Consider the following 24,772-nt stretch of genomic DNA (forward strand, 5'->3'; position numbering starts at 1 on the left):
TCTCCATGGACGATGCTGTAAAGTAGAAGACATTTCTAATAAATCTCTGGATTAGAATGGACTGAAAAACGATTTATGTGATACTTTTGACTGCATTTCCTTGAAGTGAACTCACTTGAACTTGACCTACTTGTGTCACAACATTTCTCACTTGACTCTTGATTTGGGTTTATTGTACTGAAATAAGTATAACTTGTACCGAGGGGGCATCACATTGTGTTAAATACTTTTCAAGTAATGACTTAAAATTTTTGGCAAAGTTAGTCTTTCTGTGCATAATTACGCACCATTGGAATCAATGCACAATCACCTTTAAAAATGCAGTATAAATTACACAGTTGAGTTACCAGTCTCTTCTCTTGCAGGATGGCCGGAGTGGTCGGGGGCACACTGTGCCAGCTGGAGAGTCTCGGGCAGCTCCCAGTTCCAGCGGGAGCAGCATTGGAGAGGTTCTTGGCACCGGAACAGGGTCACCTGGAGGGGCCACTTGGAAAAGGAGCTGGTTCGCAGAGTTAAAGATGGTGCCTTGGGGTCCCCTTGGGCTGTCAAGGTCGCAAGAGGTTGGGGACCCAGGGCACACAGCAGATCCTGCAATACAAGGCACAGGGCGGCCAGGTGCAGGGCATTTTGGAGGTCTTGGATGCAGTGCGCAATGGAGTCCACTGGAGGTGAGTCTCTTTGCGGGCGGATTACAGGACAAATTGGACACACTTGTCGGAGGTCCGGGATGTTCCTGAAGTCCCTCGACGGGGGCTTCCTCCTGATCCTTTTTCAGCTCGGGGGAAGCTGGTTTTCTGCTGGTCCGACGTCAGCTGACCAGTACCCTGGGTATTGCTGTATCTCGGCCACTAGAGGGCGCAGTGCCACCAAACTTGGCACACATGCTGGGAACAGTCAGGTGGTCGTCAGTGTGTCATCCAGTCCAGCTGTGACCTAAGTTTGTGGAGATATCGGCGATTCAGTGAAGTGACCCTCATTGGTTTGTTGATGCTTTGCAGGTTTCTTGATTATATTGAGTGGTGCCTACACTCAGGAGGGAGATTTAGGCTATTTGCAAATCCTGGAGGTCCTCTGGGGCTTTTGAGGGTGGTCCAGTGGTCAGCTCCTCCACAGTGGCAATTGTTGGGACTCTGGTGCAGCAGGTCCCCGGTTCTCGTCCTGGCGGGTTCTTTGGTGCTATCTTCTTTCTTCCTGTTCAATCTAAATCTCTGGTCTAGGGGATCCCACTAAATACTGAACTTAGTGGGCGTTTTATGGGGGACCTGGTAGTGTCCAATGGGACACTTACCCTTGGGTGGCTACAAACACTACAGTGACCAGTTCCTGTGGGAAGGGTCACTTACCTAAACCTGATTGGCTTATTTTCCAGCCTCCCAACATGGAGGAACATGAAATGAAGGGTCCACTTCACCTGCAAGCCCCTAGGGGTGGTGCGTGCTCAGTTAGGCCACTCCTCCTACACCCTTTGTGTGGTTTCAGGCCTTTGCTCCCGCCCAAAGTGGGGGTTTGCAAAGGGGGAAGCCGCCTGCTGCTAGCAGCAGGCCTGGGGGCTCGAGTTGCAGGGGCTGTATCCCTTTGAAGCTCAACACCAGGGTGCTGCATATTCCTGAGGGAGGGGGAGTTAGCTCCTCCACCCAGGAAGGGCATTGTCATACAAACCAGTGAGCCATGTCTCTCCCCCAGGTTTGTATATTGGCTGTCTGGAGTGGTAGGCTGGATGGAACCAGTCAGCAACTATGCCAGTTAGGGCTAGCTTTTGTAGGGGACACCTCTAAGGTAACCCCTGGGTACATTTAGGGATACATCGACTACTGGTACCAGTTTGCATTTATTATTCTTTGCTACCAAACAACCCAGGGTGCAGAGAAGCCATCATGTAACTGGGAAACTCCTGTTTAACCAGTGCCCAGTACATGTATGTAAAATGGCTGCTCTGCTCACTCACTATGTCTTGAGTTTGTGAAGGACACAGTGGGGGTATATTGTTCACGCAGCTATGGCCTCACACATAGTATGGTGCACCCTGCCTTAGGGCTGGAAGGCCTGCCAGAGGGGTGACTTACCCATAATATATGCAGTGTAGGGTGGACAGGGTACACAGGGAGTGTGTCATGCCGACTTTGTCTTTTTAGGTTTGCACCGGGATACTCAGCTTCCAATGGCAGTGCTCAGTGCATCTGGGTGCAGAACCCTTGGGTGTGGCACCGAAGGGCACTGTCAATGAAACTGCTCAACCCAGGGAGTCAGTAGTGTCCAAACCACACCTTAGGGTAAACTTTTCTGCATCTCTCCTGTCCTTAACTGCCTGGGAAATAATGGCCTGCGCATCCTCCAGGACCTGAGGCAGCACCTGCACCACTGTATCCCACAAGGTGTGGGAAAAATGGCCCAATAGGCATGTGGTGTTTGCCAACCTCAAAGACAAGCTGTTGGAAGAAAACATAATTTTCCCAAGCTGATCCAGCCTCTTGGATTCCTTATCTGAAGGTGAGTAATGAAAGGCGCCATGAGATGTAGATGCTTGGACTACCAAGCTCACTAGGAAGGTGTGTGGTGTGAGGAAACTAGGGTCACCCAGTATCAGGCAATGGCAGCGGCCAATTGTCCTGTTTACAGGAGCCCCAATGCTAGGTTTGGACCACGTCCTCAGCAGGACATCAGTGAGGGCTTCTTTGAAGGACAACATCAGTTCCAATGTTTAAGTCCCCCGGCTGAAGCACCTCTGTCAGGAGATTAGTCCTGACTGGCACCATAGACAGATCAAGGACCTCTGCTGCCCTCCACACCTCCATTGCATATTATGCACTCTCTTCCGTAGACACCGTAGGAGGGGCGAGCAAGCCGGTATCTGGAGAGGTGTCCAGTCCTCTGGCCTCTCCTAGTTCCTCATACCAGTCCAATGGCTCCATGTGGGTTTCTTGAGGGTCCAAAGACCCCTCCCAATGCCTGGCTGTTCAAAGGAATGCTCAGACAGATCTGGCACCTGCGGGTGTCGTCAGCCTAGTATGCCTAATGCACGCAAAAACATCCATGGAACTGGGGTGCCTGTGACGTTAATTTAGATTTAATGGAGATTGAGTGCTTCAGTAAAGATGACATTAATACTGCACAGTGCATTAGAGGAATTGTATTTTGGATGAAGATGTCACATGAAGGTTGATTTAAAAGCACTGGCATTAATCACAACTTACCTACCTGTTAACAATTATATATATATATATATATATATATATATATATATATATATATATATATATATATATATATATATCTGGCCTGGTGTGTGGAGGGTACCTGAGGTACTTACACCAGCTCCAGGTATCTCCTCTTAGTGTAGTGTAGGCAGTGTCTAGAAGCCAGGCTCTCTATGGGTAGCTGTGGATGAGCAGCCAAGGCCTAACTAGGAGACACTCAAAGCCCATGCAATACCACTGTATTCACACAGCACTTACGCACATGAAAGAAAACACTCCGTGTTACAAAAATAAAGGTACTTTATTTCAATGACACAATCCCAAAAATTACTAGAGGCAACCCTCCAGTAGGAGGTAAGGAAACACACTAAATATGTACACTAGTTATCAGAAATAGGCATAAAAAGTAATAGAAAACTGTGCAAATGCAAATAGACAATAGTGACCCTAGGGGGGGAGCCCAAACTATATACTAAAAAAATGGAATGCGAATACAGGACCCCCCACCTAGGTAACTGGAATGTGTAGAGGGGAGCTGGGGGTACTAGGATATCCCAAAGGTAAGTACTACAGTGCCCCCTAGAGACCAGGAAGAAAGTAGTAAGTTACTGGATTTTCCCCAAACCACCTAAAAGGAAGGAAACAAAGAGAATGCAACACCCAGACAAGACTGCAAGAAACCAGCGGTGGATTCCTGAAGAGGAAGACCTTTGGAAGAAGGTTACCAAGAGCAGAAGTAACAGAAGAGTCCAGGAGGAATAGGAGCTAATACCCACCCAGTTGTGGATGCAGGAGCTGGTCGACGGTAGGACAAAGATGGTCAGGAATGCTGCCCTGGAGCAAGTGAAGAGTTCCGGAAGGATGCAGTTGACGTCCCACACCGGATGGATGATTGCAGTCAGTCAGTGACATGGAAAAGTCACCAACAAGACATGGCAAAGGCAGAAGTCGTGGTGAAGCAAAAGTGGAGCTGCAGGGGACCAGCAAGGTCAAGGAGGACTCAATCCACGGGAGACCTATGGGGACCCTCAGCAAGGCAGAGATTCCAAGGAAGAAGATGCAGCCCCTAGAGGAGACCCACTGGACGAGGAACCAGGAGTCACAGAGGAGCCCAACCAACACAACTGTAGAAGGGTCCCACGTCGCAGGCGAAGCACACAGAAGGCTATGCGTTGCAGGAAGGAGTGCTGGGGGATGGGGCTACTCTGAGCCTGAAGATCCCTTAGAGGAGATGCAAACAAGTCTTGGTAGCTGCAAGAGACGCAGTGCAAGGGAGGGCTTACTGCCACCAAGGTTGGACAGCTGGCAGACAGGACCAAGAGGACTACTCTAGACCATCATCAGTGATGCAGGATTCACTTAACTCAGGATGAGAGGAGATCCGCACAGCCGATCGTCATTGCAGTTGGTGCCTGCGGAAGTGGAGAGTGACTCCTTCACTCCAACGGAGATTCCTTCTTCCTTATTGTGAAGACGTGCCGCCCTCAGAGGATGCACAGCCAGGGAAATGTTGCAGAGGCTGGAAGTAGCCATGAAAATAATGTTGCAAGCAGAATCTTTGTCGTGGATGCAGATTGTCGGTTCCTGGAGGGCTCAGTTGCGGTTCCAGTAGCTAGAAGTCGAAGAATGGGTTGCAGAGGAGTCCTGCTGGAATCTTGCAAGCCGAATCTGAGGACCCACCCAAGAGGGTGACCCTAAATAGCCCTGAAGGTGAGATTGGCCACCTTGCCTGGTGACCACCTATCAGGAGGGGGCTCCGACATCACCTACCTGACCTGGCCACTCAGATACTACTCCCAGAGGTCCCTGACAACCTTGTATTTAAGATGGCAGAACCCAGGGACCCTCTGGAAGAGCTCTGTGCACCACCCCTAGGGTAGTGATGGATAGGGGAGTGGTGATTACCCATTCCATTGTCAAGTTTCGTGCCCGAGCAGGGAATGGATGGCCCTGAACTAGTGTAGACTGGTTTATGCACGGAGGGCACCAAATGTGCCCTTCAAGGCACACCAGTGGCTTGGGGAGGCTACCCCTCCCAAGCCTTGTAACATCTATTTCCAAAGGAAGAGGGGTTTTACCCCTCTCCCCCAAAGGAAATCCTTTGTTCTGCCTTCCTGAGCTTGAGCTGCTCAAGCAGCAGGAGGCCAGATTCCTATCTGAAGGGTGGGCTGCCCAGAAAACCCTAGAAGCCTGGTAGGAGCAATGCTGGAGGTCCTCTAATGAGCCCCCAGAGTGCATGGAATCATTCTTCAAACACTGGCAATAGTATTGGGGTATAATTCCGACATGTTTGTTATCAAACATGCCTCGGTTCGGAGTTACCAATATGTAGCTGGACATAGGTAGTGACCTATGTCCAGTACACGCATTAAATGGTGTCCCTGCACTCACAAAGTTCAGGACAATAGAACTGGAGTTTATGGGGGCATATCTGCTAGCGCATGGGTGCCCTCACACAAAGATACTTACATCCTGACCTCTGGGATAGGAGGGCCTGCCATAGGGGTGACTTACAGTGACCTGTAGATACACTTTGATTGGGCTGCCCATGGGTTGCATACTACATGCTGCAGCCCATGGGGATCCCCTGGTACCCCAATGCCCTGGGTACCATATACTAGGGACTTACATGGGGGCACCAGTATGCCAAATGTGGGATATAAGTAACAAACTTACCAAGTTAGAAGTGAGAGAGCATAATCAGTGGGACCCTGGTTAGCAGGATCCCAGTGAACACAGTCAAACACATTGACACCAGGCAGACAAATGGGAGTAACCATGCCAAGAAAGAGCTTCTTTTCCTACAATACAAATATGTATATATATATACACACACACAAATATATATATATATATATATATATTTTTGCAGCTGAATAAAAACAGCATGTATGAAAAAAAGAGACATTTGTAATGTGATGGAGACCAAAGTGAGTATGTGACTCTTATAATCCGTAAGACTCATCTACAGGTGAACTAGAAAAAGGTGTTGATGAAGCAATAATGGAAATACGAGAACATATTCCGTCTTATGACAACATTTCAAAAAGTCTGAACCCAACCTACAGCAGCTAGAGTCAGGTAACGATGAAAACAGTTGTACCTGGATGAGGTATTAACATCTAACTTCTTCATGCACAATAGATATAAATATCTTAATTCAGAAACAAAATACCACGTAAGAGGGTAAAATCTTTCTGGAAGGAAGGAAGTCTTGAATCCAAACAAAAGCGCAAAACTACTCCTAAAGAGTAAAAATTAAATATATTATAACAAGAGACTGAACAGAATCTTCAGAGAGATACGTCTCAATGAAGACCCATGAAAAACCGACAAGCCAGGAAAAGAAAAGAATAATGTGGAAAGAACATGTCGACATCATACAAATGTCCAAAGTGAAGAAAATCCATCAAAATATGATGGCTTTCTAATATAAAACCTTTAAGAGAAAAATAAGGAAAGTCTTAAAGTCCCTAAGGTGACACTTTCTGGCTTCTAAAGTATCCAGTCTACGAAAAGTAGAAAAAACGATACTGTCATATCAAAGATAAAAGTAGAATGTACACAACAAATAGTGTAGATCAACAGCTACTTTGTTTGACAGTACAAGAAGGAGTTAGTAAACGGACACCCTTAGTGCTGTATATCCTTTATGAAGAAACCTTTTGAACGGAGATTAAACAATATACTGACACTCCCAAGGAACTGTTAATATTAAAAGCTCCCCATGAGGGATACTAGTATAATTCCATAATCTCACAAGTTAGAAAACTAACTCTTTGCAGGAGGAGCAACTCCGTAATCCCCAAATTAAGGTGTAACAGCCCAAAAGCTAAGGAATCTCAACTGTGCACATATATATATGAATACCCACAAGCAAACACTTTGCTTAGAGCATGGTATACCACCATGATGGTAACAATTCTTTAAGCACAAGCTCTTCCTCAGAGTAAAGTAAACTATTTCACCATTATGTCAGGTGTATTAAAAAGTTGTTACGCTCTCCGAGGCTGTCATTGACAAAAAAGTAGCCTTCAAACATCAGGCATGAAAAGCACCGTAGGATTCCAGGTCACTATACACCCCAATAACAATTTAAGGAAAAGTAACAGCGCTGAAAGCAGTAACACCTACCGGGTACCATCATTAGGTGGAACAGACATAACTGAAAAATACTCACGCCCTAACGAAGCATGGTTCATCCACGAAATAAGTAAAGATAAATAACCCACTACAGGCCAGTACAGGAGCTATCAACTAGGCCATAGGGTAGAGAGAAACCAAGCTAATTCGCTGGTACACCTCGGTCACAAAAACACCTTAAATCTTAGTCTGCCTCTGCACCAAATACATGGGCACCATCAAACGGTATGTCAGTCAATGTGGCTGGGACTGGCTCTGAAAATCCAGAGGTACGTAACCAGGCACGTCGACGTAGCGCGACTGAGGAAGCCATAGCTCGACCCACAGTCAGTAGTATCCATACCACAGTGAATGATTAGTTTAGCTGCTTGCTGGCCATTTTGAATGATAGGGGTAAGAGTGCTCCTGATATCTTCCAGAAGCGTAGGCAAGGTGTTTGCCAATGAGACACAAAGAATGAGAAAAACGTCCAACACCACAAAATGTATTCGCAGAGCGTAGAGGACAACAAGAGGAGGAAAAAACAATATGCCGGCCACGGAAGTCTAAACTCCTGGATTCTCTTACCAGATGGGACATGGAAGAGACTCAATGCCATGGGAGGCCAAATGAGAATGTACTACTAAACTTTGATAAGTAGGATGTCTTAGGAGACAAGCCAGATCACCAGGGGCAGGTCAGTGTCTGAGATATAGCCCGATCGTACAAGTTACTTACCTTCGGGTAACGATATATCTGGTAGAGACATATTCTAGTTGGAGTTTCCTTACCCTTGAATTTCCCCAGGCGTCAGACTGGATCTGGAGATTTTTTTCTATGAGCAGTACCCTGCGTGCCGTTAGGTGGTGTCCGTCAACTCCGCGGGTGTCGTGGTCACGTGATGACGTTGCAGTTTTATATAGGCGCCAGCCTAGTGCATTGACATCAGTTTCTTTTCACTACTTTCCACGCCAGTAGCACAGAGCCATGAAGAACACTGAGAATGGTGCGCCAAAACTAGGGCCCTTAGAGGAAAGTACCTGTCAATAGAAATCAGTTTGCAGAGTGAGGCGTATGGGCAGGTCGGTAAGGAATCTGCAACTAGAAAAGTCTATCAGATATATTGTTACTGAATGTAAGTAACTTGTACATCTGATAGAGACTTCTAGTTGCAGATTCCTCACCTTTGAATAGATACCCGGGCAATACCATCCCCGGATGTGGCTGCGAACCAAGATCACACCAAAAAACCCTGCAGGACTGAACGGCCAAAATAGCTGTCCCTGTGGACCTAACTGTCCAGGCAGCAGTGCTTAGTGAACGTATGTAAGGACGCCCATGTTGCGGTCCGACAGATATCCAGGACTGGAACTCTGCGTGCTAACGCTGTGGTAGCTGCAGTTGCTCTGGTAGAATGAGTGCGCACACCCTCAGGGGGTTACTTTTTTGCCTTCGAGTAGCACATCTTGATGCGGAGGACTACCCATCGTGAGATGGTCCTCTTCTGCACAGCCTTCCCTTTCTTCACACCCACATATCCCACAAATAGTTGATCATCCTCCCGGAAATCTTTGGTACGATTTAGATAGACTGCCAATGCTCTTTTTGGATCCAGACAGTGAAGTCTCTCCTCCTCATGAAAGGGATGTGGGGGTGCGTAAAAAGTAGGCAGGGTGATGGATTGGCCTATGTGAAAAGGTGTTACCACTTTGGGAAGAAAGGAAGCCGTGGTACGAAGCATCACTTTGTCAGGATCATCTGCTAGGAATGGTGGCTTTGAAGAAAGAGCCTGAAGCCCACTTACTCTGCGAGCAGAGGTGATGGCAATCAAGAATGCTGTTTTAAGGGTTAAGAGAAATAAAGGACAGTTGTGGATTGGCTCAAAAGGGGCGCACATGAGGTATGCGAGAACCAAGTTCAAATCCCACTGGGGCATGATGAAGGGGAAGAAACATATGAGTAAGGCCTATAAGAAACCTCCCAACAATGGGAGATTTGAAAGAAGGTTGGTCTGGTAGCCTTAAGAAGGCAGAGATGGCAGACAAATATCCCTTGAGGGTACCCAGAGTAGAGCCCTGCTGGGCAAGAGAGAGAATAAAGAGGAGAGGTGCAGAGAGGGGAATCAAAAGATTTTTTGATACACCATGCCACAAATTTCTTCCAACGACAGGCGTATACCGTTTTGGTGGAGGGATGCCTGGCTCCCAAGATAACATTACAGACTTCAGGAAGAAGATCAAAAGCAGTCAACGGTCGCTGCTCAATCTCCACGGAAGGAGGCAGAGACTGGACAGGTTGGGGTGGATAACCATCCCCTGCTGCTGTGACAGAAGATCCTCCTGAAGGGGCAGCCTGATCGGAGGATCAGCGGCCATGCTCAAGAGCTCGGGATACCAGACTCTTCGTGCCCAGTCCGCAGCCACCAAGATTACTTGGGCCCGGTCTTGCCTGATCTTCAAAACTCTGAGCAGAAGTGGTATTGGGGGGAAGGCCTACAGGAGATCTTAGTTACACTTGTGACGAAAAGTGCCGCCGAGTGAGTGCCGCCTTGGAAACTCCAATGCCAAAACAGCTGACATTGAGTGTTCTCTGCAGAGGCGAACAGATCTAACCAAGGCTCTCCCCACTGTTGAAAAGACCTTGCGCCACCTCCGGATGGAGACGCCATTCGTTATCGACTATGCATCGACAGCTGAGTTCGTCTGCTCTGGCGTTCTGAGAGCCCGCCAGATGTTGAACCACCAGGGAAATGCCCTGACGTTCCAGCCCTGTCAAGAAGCGAAGAGCTTCTTGACAAAAGGCCCACAACCTCATTCCGCTCTGCTTGGTGCAATACCACATGGCGGTGGTGTTTTTGGTGAACACCTGCACCACTTTCCCTTTGAAAGGAAAGGTATGCTTTTAATGCAAGCCAGATATCCTGTAGCTCCAAAAGGTTGATGTGGAGCCCGGACTCCGCCAGAGACCGCAGGCCTCTGATCTCCACCTCTACCATGTGGCCACCCCATCCCAGGAGTGATGCATCTGTCACTACTGTGAGATCTGGTTGGGGAAGGAAGAGGGATCTGCCATCGACCCAATCTGGACTTGACAACCAACACTGCAGGTCTTTCTCAGTTCTCTCCGAGATCTGAACCACGTTGGAGAGATTCTCCTGATGCTGCGCCCACTGGAACTTCAGGTCCCACTGCAGAGCCCGCATATGTCATCTGGCATGTTGGACCAGCAGAATGCAAGAGGCCATGAGGCCCAGCAGCCTCAGTCATTCTCACCGAAATCCAGGATAGAGGCTGAAACATCGGTATCATAGCCCAAATATCCTGGACTCGCTTTTTGGGAGGATAAGCCCAAAACTGCACTGTGTCCAGAACAGCTCTGATAAAAGGAAGAGTCTGAGAGGGAGTCAGGTGTGACTTCGGCATGTTGATAGAGAACCCCAGCGAATGTAGGAGGTTCGCCGCAGTCTGGCGTTGGGAGACAACTTTCTAGGGCATGTCCGCCTTCAAAAGCCAGTTGTCGAGGTAGGGGAAGACTCGGACCCCTAACCTGTGCAGATGAGCTGCAACCACTACCATCACTTTCGTGAACACCTGAAGGGCACTGGTAAGGCCAAAGGGGAGCACGGTGAACTGAAAGTGCTTGCGACCTACCAGAAATCATAGGTAATGTCTGGTGGCCGGCAGGATGGGAATATGGAAATAGGCGTCCTGCAAGTCCAACGCAACCATCCAGTCGCCAGGGCAGAAAGGACCTGAGCCAGGGTTAACATCTTAAACTTCTTCTTGAAGAAGAGATTGAGGGACCGGAGGTCTAGGATAGGGCGAAGACCCTTGTCCTTTTTGGGCACCAGAAAGTAGCGGGAATAGCAACCACAAACTAATTCTGACCAAGGGAACCTCTCTAAGGCTCCCTTGGCCAAGAGAGCATTGACTTCCTCGCAGAGAAGTGCCAAATGATCCTCAGACAGGTGATCGAATTATGGTGGCATGGCTGGAGAAGTCTCGAAGGGGAGACAATAGCCCCTTCAGACGATCTGTAAAACCCACTTGTCTGTGGTAATGGATTCCCAATAGGGCAGATGATGGCAAATTTTGCATGCAACTGGTCCTGGATGTCCCAACGGACTAGGAGGGTTTTGGAGCAGAGAAGGGGGTGGGGTGGACTGGGTGGCCCGCTGACTCTCTGATCCACGAAGCTCGGTGGATCCCGTGTCCGTGCAGGGGCTGTACAGCATGCGCAGGTTGGTCGTGCAGTGGAAATGGACACAGTTGGGGGCCCTTCCGTAGCCAAGAAAGGAGCAAGAGGGGGGTAAGGAGCGGCTGCAAAGCCAAGGGACCATGCCGTAGCCTGAGAATCCTTAAAGTGCTTGAGCGCTGAGTCCGCATTGTCTCTGAAGGGACAAGTACTATTAAAGGGCATGTCCATCAAAGATTGCTGGACATCGACCGAAAAGCAAGACATCCTCAACAAGGCGTGGCATCTCATTGCCACCGTCGATGCAACTGATCTGCCTAGTGAGTCGGTCGTATCCAGTCCACAACGTATCATGAACCTGGCTGCCTCTCTCCCATCTGTCATGGCTTGAGGGAGAACGTTCCAGATCTGTCCCGGAACCTGGGGCAGCACTTGCGCGACCGTATCCTAGAGTGTATGGGAATAGCGGCTCAAAAGGCAGGTGGTGGTCACGGACTGCAGAGCTAGACTGGCAGAAGAAAACATCATCTTCCCTAAGTTGTCCAGTCTTTTTGATTGCCTGTCCGGGGGAGCGGTAGGGAATGCGCTAGAAGATGAAGAAGCCTCGATGACAAAGCTGTCTGGCATAGGGTGTTGGGTAAGGAAATTTGGCTCATTCGGCGTAGGCCGATGGCGGCGGGAAATCGCCCTATTCACAGAAGCCCCTGTGCTGGGTTTGGACCAGGTCACCAGTAGGACATCCATAAGGACTTCGTTGAAGGAAAGAAGGGGTTCTGAGTTGAAGGCCCCAGGCTGAAGCACTTCGGTCAGGAGGTTAGGCCTGACCTCCCAGAAGGATGTCCAGATGACGTGGACGAATAATAATGGTGGTGAGACTGTGACCAGTTTCCTGACCTTCCGCTCGAACGGGAATTATGCGGAGTCGAGTGTCGGGCTGCCATGAGCTGCAGGGACCACTCCCTCAAAGCTTTCGGGTTCATGGCCCGACACTCGGAGCCCGACTTCGAGTTGTGATCGCATTCCAAACACCAGAGGCACATGAGGGTCGGATCCGCGGCGGACGCGGGATCCACAGAGTTCATGGATCAGGGAGTCATGCGGTCACAGGAGTCGCAGTCCTTAAATCAGGTCTTACGGGACATCCCTCAACACATCAAACAAATTCAACAAAATGTCACAGTTAGTCAAAAATTGACTAGGGTAGCTCTTCTCTGGTTCTGCACATAGGCTGGTGTGGAAAGAAAAGAACGGACGTCAGCATGCCGGAGTGGTGCTGATATACAACCGCAACGCCATCACGACACCCACAATGACAACAACGTCCGCGGAGTCGACTGACGCCACCTAACAGCGCGCAGGGGTACTGCTTGAAGAAAAAAATGTCCGGATCCAGTCTAACGCCTGGGGAAATTAAAAGGTAAGGAATCTGCAACCAGAAGTCTCAATCAGATAATAGAGGTCCCTGTACCAGGCTTAGCCCAGGCACCCAACAAAACGTCTGTGGGGCTTCACTGTAAAGAAGCACAAGTTCAATCCCTATTTGGCCTTGATAGAGGAAATAAATCAGGGAATTCTAAGTTAATTCCACTTACGGAAGTGTTAGATCCAAAACTACAGCAGCCCTTCTCAGAATGTCAGCAAGAGAGCAGCTTGCCTCTGTAGTAGGTCCAGGAGGGGAAGTAGGCCTGAGGCTGGGGAAGAATCCAGGTCACTAGCCGTAGCTAGGTCAGTCAGCCAATGTCCTCTCTATGAGGTTGATGAATATCGAAATCTTCTACCACCTCTCCATCATAAGCATGAGGTGAGTCTCCAGAATATGGAGGAAGATCAGGGATAATGGGCATGACTGGCGTCATACCCGACATCAACCAGCAGCGAGAAGGCGATCCCTCTACGTCGATTTTGACCGCAGATGGAGAGATGGATTCAACTTCGATCAATGACGCCAGTAGAGTGGCGGGAGTCGGTTGATTGGATACAAGCGTCGAAGGGGAAAACCCAAAGGGCTGTGCAGCGGCACCATAATGGCTTTGCCAAGTGACCTTAAGGCCTAACGGAAACCGAGGGCGAACCCACTTGTGTGCACACAGTAAAGGCAATTTGCACCTTCTTGGGACCCACAGGTGATCCAAGAAAAGTAATTAACCAAAGACAGTGTGAAGGGAAACGTAATATTCACGCATCTGGTTTAGAGTCACCCCATCCCTTGGAAGGGGAGGGCGACGTGGGTTAGACTCTGACCTCGACTCATCAACCAAGGAATGGTGGAAGGCTGTATGTGGTGAAGTTAGCAACATCCGTGACTTCGACTGCTTGATGGCGATGGGAGAATGGCATCCACGAGAACTACTCCCTTTAATGGGCCTGCCAATTGATGTCACTATGAGAAGACGACCTTGGTCGACAGGAAGTCCGGGATGACTTCGACATCTGAGCCGCCAAACGCTTCATACAACACTCCAACAGAGCTTTCAGACAATGTGGACAACAGAAGTTGCACTCTTCGCATCATGGTACTCGTCCAGAGACCCCATACAAATAGAGTGGGGATCCGTAGCCAATATTTGTAGTTCACAGGACACAAAGGATTTGAACCCCAAAGAGATGCACAAGAAAAAGTATACTGTTCTTACAACGAAAACGTGAAAGTAGGCCGAAAACTGACCAACTACAGGTACTGGATCTGCGTTGCAAGTGCGTAACAGAAGGAACTGATGGCACAATGGCGAGGTGGTTATATGAACTCCACTGACGTCACGTCCGGTGGAAGACATCAATAAGGAGTCACACAACACCCTATTCCGATGCGCAGATGTGCTATGGGAAAAACATTTCTGGATCCAGGCTTGCGCCTGGGGAAGATCCTAAAGTAAGAAATCTGCAGCTAGATGTCTCTTTCAGATGAACGAGTTACTTACCTTCGGTAACGACTTTTCTGGTGGATACATTAGCTACCTGTGGATTCCTCACCTAATGAATACGCACATGGCACCAGCATTCGACGGAAATCTTCTTCCTAGTCTCTGCACGTCGACGAGGACGTCACTCTAGCCCACGCGACGCCGTCTGACGTCATACAGGCAATAAGAGGTCCTTGACGACGTGCCGACGTCAGTACCAAAATTTTTTACGTGCATGAGAACAACCACCCAATGCAATGAAAGAGCAAGGCAACATCCCATAACCTTGTAAAATACACAATATTGCAATGAATAGCTGTAAATTTAATATAACGAACAAATATATGCAAATCATGTATGTACACAAAGATATATACATATATATATATATATATATATACAGATAATATACACACGTATCCATATATACAACGTCTATTGCAACCTTGAAGACCAAGAGGAGCGCACTCAAGGATTACTTGGTAAGACCAGAAAGGCAACGGGGAGGCGGGTGGGACCGTGAGGAATCCACAGGTAGCTAATGTATCCACCAGAAAAGTCGTTACCGAAGGTAAGTAACTCGTTCTTCTGATGGATACAACTACCTGTGGATTCCTCACCTAATGAATAGAGTCCCAAAGCAGTACCACGCCCGGTGGCGGGTGCCTAAATGGTCAAACCAAGAAATCCTGCAGCACTGACCGTGCAAAATGGCCGTCCCTTCTGACCTCAGAGTCCAAACAGTAATGTTTCGCAAAAGTGTGAAGGGACGACCAAGTTGCGGCCTTGCAGATGTCAACCACAGGAACACCCCTGGCCAAGGACGAAGTGGCCGACTTAGCTCTGGTGGAATGAGCTCTAATGCCCTCAGGAGGGTCCTTCTTTGCCAAAGAGTAACAGATTTTAATGCAAAGAACCACCCACCTGGAGAGTGTTCTCTTGTGGACTGCCTTTCCTCTCCTCTTGCCCACGTACCCGATGAACAGCTGATCCTCCAGCCTGAAATCCTTTGTTCTATCAATAAAGAAGCTCAACGCCCTCTTTGGGTCCAGACGGTGCAGTCTTTCTTCCTCTTTAGAAGGATGAGGCGGAGGATAGAACGTGGACAAAGTAATTGTCTGAGCCAAATGGAAGGGTGAAACAACCTTCGGGAGGAAAGCAGCCTTGGTCCTCAACACCACCTTATCCCCATAAAAAGTTGTATAAGGGGGCTTTACCGATAAGGCCTGCAACTCACTCACTCTCCTTGCAGATGTTATAGCTACCAGGAAAACTGTTTTTATAACCAAATACCTTAAGGGGCAAGAATGCATAGGCTCAAAAGGGGACCCCATCAGGAAAGTCAGGACCAAGGACCAATCCCATTGCGGCATAACGAATGGTTTTGGAGGATATTTATTTAGAAGACCTTTCAAGAATCTGATAACAATAGGGGATTTAAATAACGATGGTTGGTCTGGAAGACAAATGAAGGCTGACAAGGCCGACAAATAACCCTTAATGGTAGCCACTGCACAACCTTTCTGCGCTAGAGAGAGAGCAAAAGACAAAACGTCCGATAGATGAGCATGTAAGGGATCAATCTGCCTCTCTCCACACCACGCAACAAATCTAGACCACCTATTAGCGTAGATAGATTTAGTGGAGTGTCGCCTGGCCGCTAATATAACATCCACTACATCAGGCGGGAGAGAGAAGGAACTCAGGTTGCCCCGTTCAATCTCCAGGCATGTAGGTGCAGACTCTGGAGGTTGGGGTGTAAAACCTGCCCCTGCGACTGCGAGAGGAGGTCTGCCCTGAAAGGGAGACGGAGCGGAGGGCACATTGAGAGTTGGAGAAGGTCAGAGTACCACACCCTCCTTGGCCAATCCGGAGCTATTAAGATGACTAGCGCCCGGTCTTGGCGAATCTTCCTCAATACTCGAGGAATCAAGGGTATGGGAGGAAACGCGTAAAGCAACTGGCCGCACCAGGTTATTTGAAACGCGTCCCCTAACGCTCCCTGCATCGGATACTGGAGGCTGCAGAATAACGGACAATGCGCGTTCTCCAGAGTGGCAAACAGATCTACCCGAGGAAACCCCCACCTTTGGAAGATCAAACGGGCTTGATCTGGATGGAGACGCCACTAGTGGTCTGCCGAGAATTGACGACTGAGACCGTCCGCACGTACATTCAAGACCCCGGCCAGATGATTTGCTACCAAGCAAATCTGATGGTCCTTTGCCCAGGACCATAGTCGAAGAGCTTCTCTGCAGAGAAGGTACGACCCTACTCCTCCCCGTTTGTTTATGTACCACATCGTGGTAGTATTGTCCGTCAGGACCTGTACCGACTGACCACGAAGGGAAGGGAGGAAGGCCTTGAGAGCCAGACGTACAGCCCGTAACTCTAACAGATTGATATGAAACATCTGCTCCTCTGGAGACCAAAGGCCTTTGATCTCCAGATCCCCCAGATGAGCTCCCCACCCTAGAGTGGAAGCATCCGTTATGACCGTGGCCACTGGTGGCGACTGCGCGAACGGCTTTCCTTGTGAAAGATTGTTGCTCGCAATCCACCACTTCAAGTCCACAGCAGCATCTCTGGAGATCTTGACAGAACCTTATAGATCTCCTTTGTGTTGAGACCACTGCCTTCGGAGGCACCACTGAAGAGCCCTCATGTGCCAGCGAGCATGCGTGACCAACAGAATGCAGGAGGCAAACAGACCGAGCAGAAGAAGGACCTTGAGGACTGGAACTACCGCTCCATTTCGAAACATTGGAACCAATTCCTGAATATCTTGAATCCGCTGAGGCGGAGGAAAGGCTCGACTCAATGTTGTATCCAGTACTGCCCCTATGAACAGGAGGCGCTGAGAGGTCTCCAGGTGAGATTTGGGCTCGTTCACCGAAAAACCCAGGTCGAACAACAACTGAGTCGTTGACTGCAGATGATGCGACACAAGCTCCGGCGACTTGGCTTTGATCAACCAGTCGTCCAAGTAAGGGAATACTGCTATCCCCTTCCTTCTGAGCTCTGCCGCAACCACCGACATCACCTTCGTGAAGACTCGAGGTGCTGAAGTAAGACCAAACGGAAGGACCGCAAACTGATAGTGCTGCAATCCCACCATAAACCGGAGATACTTCCTGTGTGACTTGAGTATCAAGATATGAAAGTAAGCATCCTGCAAGTCGACAGACACCATCCAATCTTCCTTGTTCAACGCCAAAAGCACCTGAGCTAGGGTCAGCATCTTGAACTTTTCCTGTTTGAGGAACCAATTCAAGATCCTCAGGTCCAGGATTGGTCTCAACCGACCATCCTTCTTGGGAATCAGGAAATACCTTGAGTAACAACCTCGACCCCTTTCCTGCTCTGGGACCAACTCTACCGCGCCCTTTGAGAGGAGGACTTGTACCTCCTGTTCTAGCAACAGGAGGTGTTCTTCTGAACAATAAGATGGGCGGGGCGGGAACTCCCGAAAGGGAAGGGTGTAGCCTTTTCCCACAATACTGAGAACCCAAGTGTCCGTTGTAATAGTCTTCCACTTGCGGAGAAAATGCTGTAATCTTCCCCCTACAGGAGAGGAGTGAGTGGGAAATGGTGGAAGCCTAAGGCTGCTTTCCCTGCTGCACCCCTCCAGAGGACGAGGAAGAGGCAGAGTGCTGCTGAGAGGCTCCTCTGGTGCGGGCCCTCCCTCTCCCTCTAAAAGATCTATAGGGATGGGAAGAGGCAGGTTGCTGGAATCTCCCCCGAAAGGAAGAGGAGGAAGAGCCACGCCCAAATCCCCGAAACCTCCTGAAAATCCTGGAAGAGGCAGAGGAAGAAGGAGCTTGGAGTCCTAGCGATTTGGCTGTGGCCCTGCTCTCCTTAAAACGTTCCAAGGCCGAATCTGCCTTGGCGCCAAACAGCTTGTCCCCATCAAAAGGGAGATCCAATAGGGTTGACTGCACATCTGCAGAAAACCCCGAATTACGGAGCCAGGCCTGTCTCCTTGCCACCACAGTCGTGCCCATTGCTCTGGCCACCGAGTCGGTCGTATCCAGCCCAGCCTGAATAATCTGGGTCGCAGCAGCCTGGGCATCTGAAACAACATCCAAAAGACCCTGGGGAAGCTCCGTAAATGATGAGGAAATGTCATCCATAAGAGCATGAATATATCTCCCCAGGATACAAGTTGCGTTGGTGGCCTTCAACGCCAGACTGCAGGACGAAAAGATTTTCTTGGACTGCGCATCCAGTTTCTTCGAGTCTCTGTCCCCAGGCACCGTCGGGAAAGAACCAGGCGCTGATTTGGATGAACAGGAGGCCTGCACCACCAAGCTCTCCGGTGTAGGTTGCCTAGAAAGAAAGCCAGGGTCAGTTGGTGCAGCTCGATACCTCCTGGCTACGGCTCTATGAACCGCTGGGGAAGATACTGGTCTCTTCCACACCTGTAGCACCGGATCCAGCAAAGCGTCATTAAAGGGCAATAGAGGCTCTGCCGCAGCTGAGGCCGGATGAAGCACCTCTGTCAGAAGGTTCTGTTTTGTCTCTGCCACCGGCAAAGGCAGGTCCAGAAAACTAGCTGCCTTCCGTACCACTGCGTGAAAGGAAGCAGCCTCCTCCGTGTATTCCCCTGGAGACGAAAGATCCCACTCAGGGGAAGTGTCCAGCCCACTGGCTGTATCTAGACCATGCAGTCCATCACCCGAGTCCTCTAGTTCTCCTTCTTCCAGGACTCGTTGGTACTCCTGCTCCTCTAATAAACGGAGAGCACGTCTCCTCGAATGAAGCCTCTGCTCGATACGCGGAGTCGACAATGCCTCCGCCGAAGCCGAAGATCGGCGCCGATCTTCAGAAGCCACCGACGCCGCGTCCGGCGCCACAGGTAACTTTGGCGCCGATGAAAGAGCACTCGGAGCGGATGGACCCACCGGAGTCACAGGACGAAATCCCGACGTCGACGGGATGGAAATCTCCGGGGCCAATCCCTCCGAAGCCACCGGAGCGGCCACCGGCGCCGAGCCCACGTTCCCAAAAGGGAGAAAGGGCAGAAAGGGTGCCGGCCGTAGAGGCGCAGGATCACCCAATGAAAAGGCCAAAGGGCCAGCCGGAGCACCCCCTGGAGCCATCTGTTGGAAGATGGTATACATCGCATTTAGGAATGCGGTACTATCGGCTCCAGGGGTGGGAAAAGCCGGATACTGGGGTGCCTGTATCGAAGGCGACCCCGACGCCGGCCTCGACGTCTGCGACGCAGGGGACAACACCAGAGGCTGCACCACTTCAATCACCGACGCCTGTCCAGGTGAAGTCGGTGACACTGGAGAGGGCAACGGCGTCGATGGATGCGGCGTGACCGTGGGACTGACCTCCCAAGTCCTCCGGCGCCGATCCGAAGACCTGGAACGAGTCTCCTTGCTCGAATGGCGCCGTGATTTTCTACGGCGCCGGGAGTCTCGATGACGCCGATGCCTTGGCGAAGAAGACTTCTTATGATGTTTTTCTTTCTTCGACTTTGCCATAAACAACTTCGCCTCACGTTCCTTGAGGGCCTTTGGATTCATGTGCTGGCATGAATCGCAAGTCGAGACGTCGTGGTCGGAGCTTAAACACCAAAGACAGTCTGAGTGAGGATCCGTAAGTGACATCTTGCCCACACACTCACGACAAGGCTTCAAACCCGACTTTCTCTGCGACATTATTACTGCAGCGAAGGACTACGCAGCAAAAAATACACTGTAACCACGAAAGTAACAGTTGCTCCTTCGAAGATAACCGTTTCGAATGCACGGAAAAAAGGGAACTGACGTCGGCACGTCGTCGAGGTCCTCTTATTGCCTGTATGACGTCAGACGGCGTCGCGTGGGCTAGAGTGACGTCCTCGTCGACGTGCAGAGACTAGGAAGAAGATTTCCGTCGAATGCTGGCGCCATGGGAGTATTCATTAGGTGAGGAATCCACAGGTAGTTGTATCCATCAGAAACAGAAGTATTCATCAGAACGCAAGTTACTTAAGTAAAGTGTCCCTATAAATTATACATTTGTTGAAGAAGAGCAACTGCAACATAGATCAGATTACATTACAAGCAGGAAATGTGTGCTTAAGAAATATTTGTGTAAACACTGGATGCACAATAGAAAACCCTTCCCAGCCCAAGAGGTAACAACTGTAGGAAAATGTCTCCTTGTTGCAGTTACCCCTCTACTTTTTGCTTGATATTGATGCTGACTTGACTGAGAAGTGTGCTGGGATCCTGCTAACCAGGCCCCAGCAATAGTGTTCTTTCACTTAAAAATGTACCATTGTTTCCACAATTGGCACACCCCTGGCACACAGATAAGTCCAATGTAAAAGGTACCAGTGGTACCAAGGGCCCTGTGACCAGGGAAGGTTTCTAAGGACTGCAGCAGGTGTTGTGCCAACCTATGCCATTAAAGATTGTGTGTGTTGGTGGGGAGAAAAAGGTAAAGTCGACATGGCATCCCCCTCAGATTACCATGCACACAAAATACTGCCTGTGGCATAGGTAAGTCACCCCTCTAGGAGGCCTTAAAGCCCTAAGGCAGGGTGCACTATACTACAAGTGAGGGCATAGCTGCATGAGCAATATGCCCCTACAGTGTCTAAGTACATTCTTAGACATTGTAAGTACAGTGTGGCCATATTAAGTATATGGTCTGGGAGTTTGTCAAAACGAACTCCACAGCTCCATAATGGCTACACTGAATACTGGGAAGTTTGATATCAAACTTCTCAGAATAATAAACCCACACTGATGCCAGTGCTGGATCTATTACAAAATACACATGGAGGGCATCTTAGAGATGCCCCCTGTATTTTACCCAATCCTTCAGTGCAAGACTGACTGGTCTGTGCCAGCCTGCCACTGAGGGACGAGTTTCTGACCTCCTGGGGGTGAGAGCCTTTGTGCTCTTGAGGCCAGAAACAAAGCTTGCACTGGGTGGCGGTGCTTCACACCTCCCCCTGCAGGAACTGTAACATGTAGCAATCAGCCTCAAAGGCTCAGGCTTCGTGTTACAATGCCCCAGGGCACTCCAGCTAGTGGAGATGCCCACCCTCCGGACACAGCCCCCACTTTTGGCGCCAAGTCTGGAGGAGATGATGCGAAAAACAAGAAGGAGTCACCCTCCAGCCAGGACAGCCCCTAAGGTGTCCTTAGCTGAGGTGACCCCTGCCTTAGAAAATCATCCATCTTGCTCTGGAGGATTTCCCCCAATAGGATTAGGGATGTGCCCCCCTCCCCACAGGGAGGAGGCACAAGGAGGGTGTAGCCACCCTCAGGGACAGTAGCCATTGGCTACTGCCCTCCAGCCCTAAACACACCCCTATACTGAGTATTTACGGGCGATCCTGAACCCAGGAAAACAGATTCCTGACAACCTAACAAGAAGGACTGCTGACCTGAAAACCCTGCAGAGAAGGAGACAGCAACTGCTTTGGCCCCAGCCCTACCGGCCTGTCTCCAGATTCAAAGAACCTGCAACAGCGACACATCCAGCGGAACCAGTGACCTCTGCCGACTCAGAGGACTGCCCTGCAAACCCAAAGGACCAAGAAACTCACGTGGACCGCGGCTCTGTCTAATCTACAAAGAAGAAACCATCTTTAAAGGGACTCCAACATCACTCCTGAAGCATGAGTCCCCAACACTCTGCACCCGACGCCCCCGGCCTGTGTACAGAAGAACCAACACTGCAGCGAGGACCCCCTGGCGACTTCCACAGCATGGACACCGAGAGACGACCTCCCTACACCCCCACAGCGACCCGTGCAGAGAGAATCCAGAGGCTCCCCCTGACAGTGACTGCCCGGTAACAAAGAACCCGACGCCTGGAAGAAGCCACGCAGCCACAGCACCCAGGCCAGAGAAACCAACTACTGGTGCAGAAGTAACCAGCAGGCGGCCCTCATCGTTGCCCAGTCGGTGACTGGTCTGAGAAGCCCCCCTGTGCCCTGCTTGCATCGCCAGAGTGACCCCCGGGTCTCTCCATTGATTTGTATCTAAAACCCAACACCTACTTTGCACACTGCACCTGGCCGCTCCTGTGCCGCTGAGGGTTTATTTTGTGTGTCTGTTTGCGACCCCCCAGTGCTCTACAAAACTCCCCTGGTCTGCTCCCCGTAAGTCATGTACTTACTGGCTAGCTGACTGGAACCGGAGCATCCCTGGTCTCCATAGGCCTCTATGATATTTGAGCCCTACTTTAACCTCTGCTCCTGACCGGCCCTGTGTTGATGATGCTGGGTGTTTGGGGTTGACTTGAACCCCCAACGGTGGGGCTGCCTACGCCCCAGAGACTAAACTTGTAAGTGCTTTACTTACCTGCTAAACTAACTTGTACTTACCTGCCCCAGAAACTGTTGATTTTTGCAGTGTCCACTTTTAAAATAGCTTATTGCCATTTTTGCCACAACTGTGTACATTGCTCTTTTCATTCAAAGTTCCATATTTACCTATGCCAAGTACCAATCAATTTATGTATTTACTTTAATTCTGAATCCTGTGGTTCTAAAATAAAGAAAATAATATTTTTCTATATAAAAACCTATTGGCCTGGAGTGGCCTTTGACTGTGTGTTCTCATTTATTGCCTGTGTGTGTACAACAAGTGCTTAACAATACTTTCTGATAAGCCTACTGCTCGACCACACTACCACAAATAGAGCATTAGTATTATCTATTATTGCCACTATCAACCTCCAAGAGGAACCCTTGGACTCAGTGCACACTATCTCTCACTTTGAGATAGTATATACAGAGCCATCTTCCTACAATAACCATCTAATGCATCATCCTTTTGCTGCTTTGGAAAGAGGTGGATGGTACACAAAAACCATCTGTGTCACTGTTACTTCTAAACTATTTATTCAAAGGGAGACTACTTTGAAAGCGGAGTTGCATAGTTGTCACAGGCAGACAAAAGAACTATTAGAACTCCTACAACCTCCCCTACCCCCAAAATATCCCACTTACTGAGGAGGCAAGTCATTTGACGGATGTGCATCAGAGCAAAGTTAAATGCTGCAAGGGCCACCATCAATTCAAGTGGTCAAATAAGCAAAAATATCAGAAACAGTTTCATGCTTCCTCACAAGATAACAGTCCACTTGCAGATGCAGATTGTACTGACTTGAAATACACAAAACATTCAGAAAACATGCATTTTGCAGAAAAGTTCACAATTCAGCATATAGAAAAAGATACTTTTCAATTTAGATTATCTCAATTGTTTTAATGTATTCAATCCCCTGGTCTTTGCTGTAAATCAAATAGATAAACACCTAAACGACTTACTTTTACAAAGGTACAATACAAATATTTTAAAAGCATGCACTATTTAAAAAGCTAGAGCTTAAGGGCGAAAGATGCAAAATGCTAGGATGAATGGTTATTTCAGAGTAAGCAATCCTAAATGTGCAGAATGTTCCGCCACCTGCCTCAGCCCGATATGGGTTCTGTGGGAAAACTCAGACATTGCGCGCCAACCATAGCCTTTCAATCTACTAGCTAAAATCAAGATATTAGGATGAAAAGTAAAGCCATCAGAAAACAGACTATCTTGATATCAGTGATTCAGGAGAGTTGGCTGAAAGGTTTTGTCTAGATATCCATGGCCCAATACCAGTGCTTTACTTGCACAATAGTAAGTGCCTGTACCCAAAGTTTTTTTGTTTTCAGACGCCCGCATCCAGATCAGACCAATGTCAGGCTTACTGAATACCAAAGCTGCATGTTCTTGATTCTACCTCATGTACCTTCTGTGTTCCACCTCACTCGTTAACAGCCCCTTTTCAGGGTCGACCCTGCGAGTGCATGTGCTTGCGCATATGTCTCGTATGCGAGACGCTGTTTTGTGCAGTGAAGGGCTTGGAGCCCACCTGTCGCACACCACTTATTATGGGCGAGCGCAAATAGCTCTGTCCCATTCTGTAATCTCTCTTTGGGTTTCCAACTACGCCCATGTCACGTCAGTCACTTACATTGGTTCGTGAGCTTGCCTTTTAAAATAAGCTTGTTTTAGTTTGTGAAAGGCATGCATACGTCATGCCGTTTCCAGTGTTTAGCCCATCTACACAGCACCGGTAAACTACTAAAAACATATGAGGCTCGAAGCTTTCAGCATATCTATTTAATTTCCACGCAGAGCGTTTTTTTCTTTAACAACGCTAATAGCTCTAACTCGAGCAAATGGAAGACCTGTTGCATTGAAAATGCTTGTTTATTGGTTTGCGTGGCACTCTTTACAGCCTCAAAATTTCCGTTCCTCTGTGTGGAGCAGGGATCAAGCACTAATTGATTTCAACTTAATTAGTGCCCGTCCGCTGTTCCCGACGTGATCAAGGTACTATTTTGTTCTAACTTTCAGT

At 49.1% G+C, this 24,772-nt stretch overlaps 1 protein-coding gene across 2 annotated transcripts in view; it reads right to left on the minus strand.

The window, feature by feature from the left end:
• Nucleotides 1-24,772, minus strand: part of KIF15 (kinesin family member 15) — a 930,781-nt gene that overhangs the window by 30,595 nt on the left and 875,414 nt on the right. The window lies entirely within an intron of this gene.

Source organism: Pleurodeles waltl, chromosome 10 (genome assembly GCF_031143425.1).
Source record: "Pleurodeles waltl isolate 20211129_DDA chromosome 10, aPleWal1.hap1.20221129, whole genome shotgun sequence".
Classification (NCBI taxonomy): Eukaryota; Metazoa; Chordata; class Amphibia; order Caudata; family Salamandridae; genus Pleurodeles; species Pleurodeles waltl.